The following is an 11,673-nucleotide window of genomic DNA, read 5'->3' as shown; positions in this document are numbered from 1 at the left end:
ACAACTTGTGCTTATTTTGGTGTTTGATCGTTGAAGGAGGGAAAGGTGAATGCCCTCTCACTGACGCCATGTAAAGATGGCTTTTTTAAGAGGCTTAGGCAAAGCTAATTCTGTTCCCAGCCATTGCACTAACTGGGTCTACCTGTTTTTCTGTGGGGAAGTCTTTAGAAAATCTGTATTTGTTCAGAATGTGGAATGAATGTGGAATTTTGTAGAAGCCTTGCATACTCGTCTTTTACCCTCATTTTCTTTAAACTGAGTACTGAAGGAAGTAGCACTCACTGACCCTATTAAAGTACTTCAACATCTAAGAGGTGAAGGTCCGTTAGTAGTGGTTTGATACTACGATATGATGATTAAGAGGCTCCCTCTAGTGACTAATTTATTTTTGAAATCTTGTTTTGTTTCAGAGAACATTTGATTCACACTCTACCTTTCTAAAAGTCATTGCACAATGATGCAAAATGGTGTTATTTCTTTGAACTCTGATTTACACTAGGTCTTCAAGGCCTGAATGCCCAGGAGCAGTTGCAGAGCCTTACCTGTTGTCCTGGAGCATGTAATCCAGGTTTGTGGCACTGGGAAGGAACCTGGCTTGTGCACTCCAGGACTGCTCTGCAACATTAGCCAAAGCGCAGTAAGCAGGGGCGAGTGGGAGGGTAACTTCAAAAGTGCACTCCTGATCTGGGGTAAAGCAGCAATTCAGATGCCCCAATTCCTGCCTAAGGCTCAACTTAGAAGGCTGCTGCTCACAAGTCTCAGAGAACAATTCAGATTACTTACACACCACCTAACCTCTCAAGGAAATCTAAACATCAGTGTGTGTTTCCATTTTTGAAAAACAATTTGCTGTGCTGTCTAAGCATAACAGCCTACTTTGGCCAGTATAAACGGTAGGGGCCAGGAACCTGCACATAGGCATGATCTAACTCTTCAGCAGAGTGGGATGGGAACTTAGCTAAAAAATGGAAACCTTTTTTTCTGGATCTCACTCCCATGATTTTTGGTGGATTTTTTTTTTTTTTTTTTTTAAATTAAAAGCCGTGAATAAGGTGTATAAAGAGCACTTACAACAGGAACCATGGCTCTGGATTTCCCTTTCAGGAACCCCACCTTTTACAAGAGAGAGGGATGTTAGCTCTCTTCAGAGTAGCTTATAGCTTGTTGTAAGGTAGTTAAAAGCAAAAAGGGCCATGACCACTCTGTCCAGCTCAGGAAAAACTGCTGTAGATGATCTTCAATGGCAAAGAAATAGTCTTCTCCTTCTTGTGCTTGCCTGCAAAAGATGGTGCTTCATTCAGACTCCCGAGGCCGTTCTGCTGCCCTTGGTCATGCACTTTTTCATCGCAGGTTTACAGCTTCTTTTTTTGATGGCTTCTTCCCGCTCAGGAGCGCACAGCCCTTTTGTTGTCCCACAGAGGTGGCCACTTCTCTGTGTGCCGCTCCAGGGGGGCACCCGCCTCCTCTAAGCACCATATCATCACTCCCGCTGTTGACCTCTCCGGACAATGCAGGCCATGTGTGCATCCATGGCAGTCTGCATGGATACTGCTTTTTAGGAACAGTCACATGTAAGTTAAATGCTTAATAACAGGCAGGTGGTCTCTTGTCCTCTTTTCCTTCTGCTGCAGTGAAGGTAGTGATAGCTTAATGTGTGTGAATACATATGTACATACCAGAATTTATAGAGCTTATTTCAAATATTTCTGTTTTTTTCTCATGGGAAAGAAAAGCTAAATAGATTTAGAACAGTTTTTAGGCAGTTGAGACTGCTAGACTAAAATTTACACTGAAAATATTAAAAACCAAACCAAGAGTGTTTCACAAGTAATAGGATCAATACAGAGTGGAGAGATCTGAAAAAAAAAAAACCATGGATTTTTTCTGACAAGCTATAAAATACACAAAACAGGTTTGTTTGGGTTTTTTTTTGATAGCTGGTGGAAGCAAGGCACATATCTAGCATGTTCTTTAAAAACTCTGCCCTTTAAAACTGCTTAAATCTGTAAGAGGCTGGGATAAAGCACAATAATACATGAGGATCTGAAGGTATTACCTGATCCCATGTTCTGCTGCTTTATGAATTTTCCAGCACTGCAGCTGGTCTTGCAGATACCAAGAGCTTTAGTCTCAGTGGGGTGCTATTCCAAATACAGGGGATGGTTAAAAATCTACAGTATTTTGTTTCAGACTGTTTTCTGATGCTGAGACTAAACGCATTCACATAGGCAGAGACTATCTAGAAAAATTACTATGAGAATTTTGCAAAATATTTTTACTAGCATGATAATTTATAAGATAACATAGTGAAAAACCACAAGCCACCTGTGTCACTAAATAAAGACTAGATAAGGCACTCACAGGATGTCACAGATTTTCAATGTTTTTATAAACTCTAGTAGTATGAAGTCAGGAATGCCTTAGTGCTAATATACTTTATCAAAGATTTTCAAGATGAAGTATAGGAGGCTTTAGTTTCTGTTGCTTATTAATTAGCAATTAATAATAATGGGTATTAATAATTGGACATTATATAAAATTCTAGTAAAATAAACAGCCTAACAACTGAGTATTTCATCTTCAGGTCAATTTTTCTGTCTACTGGAAAGTGATCATTTAAACCCATGATGGAGGAGATCTATAATTCAGCATCCAGAGAGGTATGGAGTCTTAAAAGGTAAAAGGTCTTGAGACTTCTTAAAAAGCCGGGAGCCATACCATAGAGCAAGTGTTGCATACAGATTGCGTATGACTTGCAGGGGACAGAACAACACTCATGTTTGTCTGCAAACAGACCCAACGGCAAAGTCAAAAAGAAACCCTGGCGTACATTTTGGTAATGGTTACTATTCTAGATTTATAGACATGTTACTCCTTGTTACTACAGTTCATAAGTCTGCTTAAAACTATCCTCAGTATTTTTCTGGCAACTGCCACAAGCTGCAGTTTCTGAGTTTAGCATTTCAAAAGCCATGACACATTTTGATTTCGAGCCTACTAATTGTAATCGTCACCACTGAAAAAACAATGGAGAGAAAAAAGGAGAACACTGACCTGTAAATACAGAGCATTAAAATTAGTTCTCGTTAAATCAAAGTCCTTTTAAATAGTATTTTTGTATTACAAGCTTGCAGAAGAGCACTGGTCTGAGGATTGACTTCAGAGTAGATCCTCTTGCCTATTTAAAATCACAAGTCACATAAACTGTCCATTGCAATTACAGCAGTTGAGCACCCGAATGGCTCCAGCACTGCAGAAAGGAGATGTGCAGGTTCATCACAGGGATATTGTTTGCACTCTCAGGGAATGCGACTTTGCTCCAGAAATCAAAGGTGGGAACATTCCTAATGAAGCCACAAAGAAACAGCTTTGCTGTGATGGTCTACATAGAACAAAAACATGGATTAGGAGGCCTGAAATGTTTTTATATCAATGGCATTCTTAAGCCAAGGTTGAACTACAGACTTCTGCTGGCATAGCTATGTTGGTCAAGGGTGTGAAATGCATTTTTGCCAGTGTATTGTGGGAAAGAAATGGTTAAAACAAACTAAAATGCTAGAAGAGATTTTTTTTGGTACAAAATGCATCTTCAGTAGAACTGATTGGCTGATACGATATTCTACTGTGCCATTTAAGTGCTCTGAAAATGGATGTGGTCTCATGCTTTTCACTCATGAATGTGCTGTATCTTCTTCTAACATCTCACTTCAACATATGTAGGTTTGGGGGGAGGTGAGTAGACAAACATATCAAAATACCCTTGGAATTTTTGCTTGTACCTTACATACTGTAATCTGGAATCCAAATACTATAGCATCTGTAGCCTTATAAAAATGCTGAGTACTATATTTCGCTCTCTCTACACCAATTACCTATCAGTTTATGAAGTTATAGATTTAATTCCTTTTCCCCTATGTGTACATTTTATTTTAATATGTCTGATTTTCCTACCCATTCCCTCCCTCTTGGCTTTTTGTGGTTTGTAATTAAATACTGTAAACCCCCCTCTTTAAGGGCCAGTGAATTAAATTCTACTGTTAGTGTAGCTTGGGGAAGGTCACCACTGCAGAATATACCCACAAATGTAATTAGAAATTTTTATCTTTTGCTCCTTCTATATATATCTATTGAGTCATTAAGAAGTGTCTTTGAAATTGTGAATTCTCTTTCATTTTCTTGTTACAGAAGTTTAAGTTGTGACTTTACAGCTGGCATTGTATTAAGCAGATTTTCAGAAGCAGAACTAGAATTCCCTTGTTTCATTTTTAAAATGAAGAATTCTCTAATAGTTGCAAAATACTTCTACAGAAAACAAGTAAAATTTCCTTGTATTTTACATGCCACATATTTACTAACTATAGCACTAATTTAAAAGTCTCTTTATTTTTAGTTTTATCCTGGAATTTACCAGCTTGGGTTTACCAATGAAGCAGATCACATTTCCCACAAACTGCAGACTTCCTTCCTTCCTGTATTGTGTTACAGGCACTGGCCAGTTTCAAAATATTAAACAATCCAAGAGTTTCCCCTGTAGTTTTATAACTTAACTGGTCTGCAACCATAAGTGCTCAGCAATACCAGGTACTTTATTTCTGCTATGCTGCCAAAGTCAACGTTTGTCTCTAGGGGCTCCTAGCTTTTGATCATCAGCAACATGGGCTACATCTACGTCCAGGTTTACCAAGGACCCAAAGAGGCTCCAGGCTCTTAATTCATTCCCAGATTTCTTTCCCCTGCAAACCCTTTCCTCTCCTGCCCCACCGCAGCCCCACAGCACACCCTGACACAAGCCCCCTTGTTTCAGTCTTTACTAATCCTAAATGCTCACCTCGCTGCAGAAGACCTGGAGATTCATGTGCTCCCTGAGCAGAGTCTTGACTTTTCTCCAGCTCTCTCTTCCTACACAGACCCCAGTGTGGGGACACCCTTCGGTGTTTCAGAGGGCCTGGGCTACCCATTCAGCTGCTGTCCCAGTGTTTGCCAAAATGCCTGGGACCTGACCCCGCTATGTCTCCTGACATGGGCTTCTGTCTCTGCCAGCACTGGGGCTGCGTTACATCTCTCTTTTCTCTCTCTGCCTTCATCCACCTTCATCCATTCTCTTCTAGTCTGGTTAAGAAGGAAGAGAATTGTGCTGGGGTTTGAAGCTCAACTTCTTTTAGACAGACATAAAAATACTGGAAATGTCACTCTGACTTCAGCAGACTCAGCTCTGTCGTCTGCAGTTCCCCATGTCATTTCTGGAGACCGCCCAGAAGGCTGCCCTCATTCCTAAAAGCAGAGATGGGATTTTGAACGACACAACTATTCACTTCTGTCCTTTACAGGCCCTGCATTAGGGAAATTACATCTTAGCAACTCTAAATTGCTTTACATTTCTTATGCACTTATGAGAGTGAGTTATTTTTCATATATATTTCGTTATGGTACATGTGTGTATGCATAGTATGTGTATCTATCTATCTAAGCATGCAAGAAAATTAAAAGCAGAATATTAGCAGTGAAAACAGGTCCAGATGCAGTAATTAGGAGAATATGCATTATGCTACAGAGCTAACTAGTTTGTTAATAGGTATGGAAAATGTATCTGAAGAAATGCTAATTACCACAGCCAAACAATTTCCTGTACTGAAGAGAAGATTATACGAACAATGTTTGGTATTACTTTTACGTGCAAGTTTCAGGTATTCAGTAATGTAGCAACTCTGATCCAAAGTGTGTTGACAGCTTCCATATGCTCAGACCAATAAGGAAGTCTTACTATTCATTATTTAGGCTCTGATTTTAACAATCGGCTAAACTTTATTGTGTTTACTGAAACATACTATAAACGCTAAGGCAGAAATTATCTAAAAGGGCAACAACTGAAGAAGGTGAAATAAGGGAGAAGTAGTTAAGATAAAATTATTTGTGTGCTCCTATACATTTTAAGTATTTTAACACGTTTTTGGTATACAGCATGTACATGGCAGTTATTTCAGTTATCCCAGCTTGTTGGCTTAATTTAGCCAGAAAGTCAGGTAGGGATTTAAATTATGCATAATATATAATAAATCCAACTAGAATACACACAGTACATCACAACTAATACTCTTCAGTCTGATGAATGGACAAAAGCCTTGTACATAATCTTCAGGAAAACAAGCTTTTTAATGTAAAAATCAAGTTTGCATTTTTCCATTTATTGGGTTGAACTATAACATATGCTCAAATGATCTGGTTAGAAGCCACATGCCTTGTGCAAACCTTAACTGTTTCTGCTTCTGCTAACAACATGTTGCATATGCATTACACTTTCCACCCGAGATTCTTAGTTAAAATACTCTACTAAATAAGTAACAAGCAGTTATTTGGGTCATGCCCCGTTTTCTATTACTAACGCACACTCTCACTTGCCGCAGCCCTCATTCCAGGCTGGGTTTGTTAACGTGGACACTTCCGTACTTGTGGAATCCTATTACATTTTAGTGCCTTAAGTGCTTTGGTATTCTATTTCAACATAAAAAGTCATTTTGTCTTTCATTAAGAACTTCCAAATGCTTAACTATCTTCTGGCTAAAATCTTGGTGATATTTTTAAAATTTACTGAAGTTGTTTTCTGAGAGTGTGTTTTCACCACTAGAGGGTAGAGAAATACAGCATTGGCCAGCAAGTAAAAATGCCCTGATCTACAAGGAAAATAACTCTGCTTTGTTGATTTTAGGATCCAGAGGCTCCTCCATCACTCTTTTCAACACGACTGTTCAGACGGAGTAAAGTTAGCAGAATACAGCTCCCAGGCAAGAGGTGAATCAAAACCAGATCATTACCGTGACTGCTTGCAAACAATCTTCTGCCAACGTATTTGAATATCAGGGTTCACTTCAACCTGAGTGCTAAGTTTGCAGCACCGCGCCCAGATATTCTCTAAGGCCGGAAAGCTGAAGCCTAGCTATGCGTGAGGTAGCCTAAACTACTTATTAAAGTACACAAGTACTTTAATAAGCCTACTTTCATAAGGCTGGTGGGATTTTTGATGAGTAGTTGTCCTCTGTATCTCTGCTTTGCAATCCAAAACTCCGTGATCGTGATAGCCATTTTTGTGATGTGTTTTAAAATCCTCTGAGAGAATTTATCTGTATGCAAGAATGCAACATCTGGGAATAGGGAGGTGTTTAAAATACAATTAGGCTGGTTTCTAACCATCTGGTGATATAATTAAAATATGGTATGTGTAGTAGTATATCACTGCAGCGTCTCAAGGTTAAACTCAGCTTCTTGGTTAAACTTATCTGAAGGTTTATGCACTGTAATTAAAGCATCTGTAAGTTATAAACTGGACAATTAAATTCTAAGACAACTTCTTTTGAATGTATAGAGCAGAAACAAAATACACAAAATGGAGGATGGTAATGTATATCCTTTGCCACTCAGATCATCTTTCTAGCATAATCCAATAAAATTTGTCCTCTACTGAAAAAAACCACAGGTTAAAACATTTTGTTGCAGACAGCTCAGGTACTTTCTAATGGATTCCTTAACTCTTTAGAGACGTAAATGGTGTACAGGGCTTTAGGTGGCATCCCTGGACTCAGGGTTTGTTCTATATGAATGCCTTCTAATTTCAACCTATACATGTTTCTGTTCATTCATCAATCTGAAGGGTACTAGTTCTGATGTACTGGGTATATTATAATTGAGTTATTATATATTTTGCAGAATTAAAATCCCCACCTGACTTTCTGGCTAAATTAATTCATTTTCCTAAAGCAGTTTGAAATGCCATACTGCTTGCAAAAGAAAGACTTCAGATGTTCCATGGGCTTTGTTTTACATTTCTCAGTGACACCACTCACAGCCCCCTGGTGCTAGGACACTTGTCATCATCACTGGGGTTTTGCAGCCCTGTGCTCCTCTGACAGAATTTGTAGTAGGATCCTCTGGTAGTGCTCTGCAGGGGATTTAGGGACTCCAGGGGAGCTCAAACTATCTCAGATATGAGAAGCTACTCTAAAAATGAAGAATAGATATCAATGATTAGGCTGTCAAGAGAAATTTATTAGTTCTCAAAAAGATACAATAACTGGAAAGATTTTTTTCTTTTCTGTTTTCTCTCATTAGTTTGTTTTCTTCTGTGGAATAAAAAAACCTGCTCAGAAGATAACATTTTCCTCTTCCAACAAGTCATTAATTGCTATCTGACTCCTTAGGTAAGAAACGTTAGAAGCCAGTGAATCCTGTTTTAGAGGCACCCCTGTAATTAAAAGATAGGAAAAAAAGTCCCCCAAATTATATGTAAAGTAAAAGACAATCAGAAGATAAATACAACTTTTCACAAAGCTGAATTTTTATATATTCAGAACAGATTTTGACTTCCTTAGAGTTTGCTAAAAGCATTAGGTGAAAAAAAACCACTTTATTTAAAAAACATCTGCTGTAAAGAATTCCTCCTAGAAACAGTCCCCTTTCATTGCCTGCTGCCATACACATCACAGCTTTACTTCAGCTCAGGCTGAGGCAAAGAAAAACAAAATGGGAACAGATGCAGGCCCAGTGTGAATGAATGGCCTGAACCCTGTTTATTCCTCACTTCTTATCATAGAATCACAGAATTGTTTAGGTTGGAAAAGACCTTTAAGATCATCGAGTCCAACCGTAAACCTAACACTGCCAAGTCCACCACTAAACCATGTCCATAAGTGCCACATCTACACGTCTTTTAAATACCTCCAGAGATGGGACTCAACCACTTCCCTGGACAGCCTGTTCCAATGCTTGACAACCCTTTCAGTGAAGAAATTTTTCCTAATATCCAATCTAAACCTCCTCCTTGGCACAGGCTGTCTGATAAGAGTGGGAGGGGGAAGTCCAACAGCCCAAACCTCTGTGTGTGGAGCACCACCTATAGCTGGAGCACCACCTATAGACCTAGCACCCCCTATAGCTGGAGTACCACCTATAGCCCTAGCACTTACAGCCCTGGCTCTAGGTACTCTGGAGAAGAAAGGGTGACTTTAACCTACCGCAGCTGTGGGAAAAGGTTTATTCCCACCTCCTGGGTCCAGTCAGCTGCACTGACACCAGTCCTGTTCCTGAAGCAGAGCCAGAGGAAAGCAGTCGCTCTGTGCTGGGTGTGTTAATGCTGCTGGAAATGAAACAAAGGAGCATGACACAGATGCTATTTGGGAAGGGAGGCAAGAGCCTTTTTGGCTTCCTTGCAGTCTGAGCCTGTGGATAAGGAGATGGACGCAGAGAAAGCTGAGGATCTGCTCTCTGCTGTGCTTGTTGAGGGTGTGTGTTCACTGCAGGCAGCATTTGAGTGATTGGCATCCAGCTCAGAGAGCACATATTAGTCTTTGCTTCAATTACTGTTTCCTCATTAGTGGCATGTTCTTGGTGTTGTGCTTTAACCCCAGCCGGCAACTAAGCACCACCCAGCTGCTCACTCACTCCCCCACAGTGGGATGGGAGAGAGAATTGGAAGAGTGAAAGTGAGAAAACTCGTGGGTTGAGATAAAGACAGTTTAATAGGTAAAGAAAAAGTCGTGCACGCAAGCAAAGCAAAACAAGGAATTCATTCACTGCTTCCCATCGGCAGGCAGGTGTTCAGCCATCTCCAGGAAAGCCGGGCTCCATCATGCGTAATGGTGACTTGGGAAGACAAACGCCATCACTCCGAACGTCCCCCACTTCCTTCTTCTTCCCCCAGCTTTATATGCTGAGCATGACGTCATATGGTGTGGGATATCCCTTTGGCCAGTTGGGGTCAGCTGTCCCAGCTGTGTCCCCTCCCAACTTCTCCTGCACCCCCAGCCTCCTTGCTGGTGGGGTGGTGTGAAATCAGAAAAGGCCTTGACACTCTATAAGCACTGCTCAGCAATAGCTAAAACATCCCTGTGTTATCAACACTGTTTTCAGCACAAATCCCAAACACAGCCCCATACGAGCTACTGTGAAGAAAATTAAATCTGCCCCAGCCAAAACCAGAACACTTGGCTTCGTCCTTCTTGTGGGCTTAGGCCTCTAGAAGACACCTCCTCTAATTCTCTGTACTGCAGCTGATGAACTGATCCTTGTGAGTTGTGGGTGGTGGTAGTGGGGGAAGTGTCCTTTTCTGAACACACACAGAAACTGTGGGAGATGCTGGAGGACCAACAGCTCTCAAGCACGGCTCATCTATGACCTTTTTACAAAGTGGGCAGCTTAGTTATTACCCAAACTGGATGAGATAATTACGCAGAGACATCATACCTTCTGTCTGTCTTGAACTGAATGCTGCATTGACTACATATTTGAATAGGGGGCAAAGGAAATCTTTGGCCTAATGCCATGCTTTTAAAATAAATACTGATAATACCAGGGAAGTTTCGAAAAAGTAGGAGAGTGGTGATGTGATGGCGATGTTTAAAATGCACAGGAAGATTGACCTGAGCAAGCCTGGGCTAGCTACACTAACATTACCTGTCAAACAAACCTGATGTTTTCCTTTGCAATTACTAGTTTGGGAGGTGATGGTAATTGCAGGATTGCAATCTGCCTACGGCTTTGAAAGCCTTTATATAATGTAGAATGAATTCTAATTTAAAAAGTAAATACTCCACAATACCAGCGAAGCATATATTAAATGGGTTAAGAATAGACTAACTGGCATATTATGAATAAGGCAGTCATTGGTGAGGAAATGTTATTCTAAGACTTGTGTTTATAAATATCTGCCTTAGATCTAGTGCAATTGACATTGTCCGTGTGACTTGGAGCAAAAAAAATTACTGCTGAACACATTTGCTCCAAGGGCTGAAGAAGACTAAGTAATCGTCAAGGCAAGACAGTCCTACACTGGAATTTGGATTGCTTGATAAGCTGGGTCCTTTCGACAAAGGCAGGGCATTCGCATGGTGGACTGCGACAGGCAAGCTATCAAGTATGGAGCATATCCTGGAAAGAGTGGCTGTAAAAAGCAACTAGTGATGGTGTCCTTTTAACTTGGCACGGATTGTCAGAATGATAGTATAGAGGAAGGATTATGTGATCATTGAGTTTATACACACAAGGAAGGAGTAGCGGAGTGCTAGAAAGCCGTTCTTCCGGTATCTACTTTCTCAAAAGGACTTTTGAAACAATGGAAGAGGTACAGAAAAATAATTTTTGGATCACAGAACACAATTTACAGTGGCAGTCTTCAAAAGACTTGATTAAAGAATGTCCCAAGAGGTGATTCCTCATGAATATGCAGGTTTCTCGGGGGGGAGGGTATAATGAATACTAGAGTCACTAATATATTAATGTTTTAAGACTTAACAAATACCAGTGGCTGGCAGCAGAATCTGGATAGACACCTACAAACAGGAAATAAGCCACCTTGTTTGATCTCAGATGGGAAGAAACTATTGAAGAAGGCATAGACTTCTCTCTTAACATGTTCAGCTCAAGCTTGGATGCCTTTCTGGAAGAAAAGTTTCGGCCAAGTAGATTATTTGGCTTAATACAGAAATAAGTGGATGAAATGTAAGGTCTTTTGATATCTTGCAGGTCAGATTAGATGATGTAATGGTCCCTACTGACATACAACTCCATGAGTCTCTGAAAAGGCTGTTACCCAACATGTTCTAGCAGTTCAGTGTAGACAAGACAGTCTAGACTGAAGCACACACCAGGAACCAGTGCTTTTAAGCAGTTTTGCAGGATTCCTTTTCA

Source organism: Aptenodytes patagonicus, chromosome 1 (genome assembly GCF_965638725.1).
Source record: "Aptenodytes patagonicus chromosome 1, bAptPat1.pri.cur, whole genome shotgun sequence".
Classification (NCBI taxonomy): domain Eukaryota; kingdom Metazoa; phylum Chordata; class Aves; order Sphenisciformes; family Spheniscidae; genus Aptenodytes; species Aptenodytes patagonicus.
The sequence above is the reverse complement of the archived record's forward strand: the minus strand, read 5'-3'. Positions refer to the sequence as shown.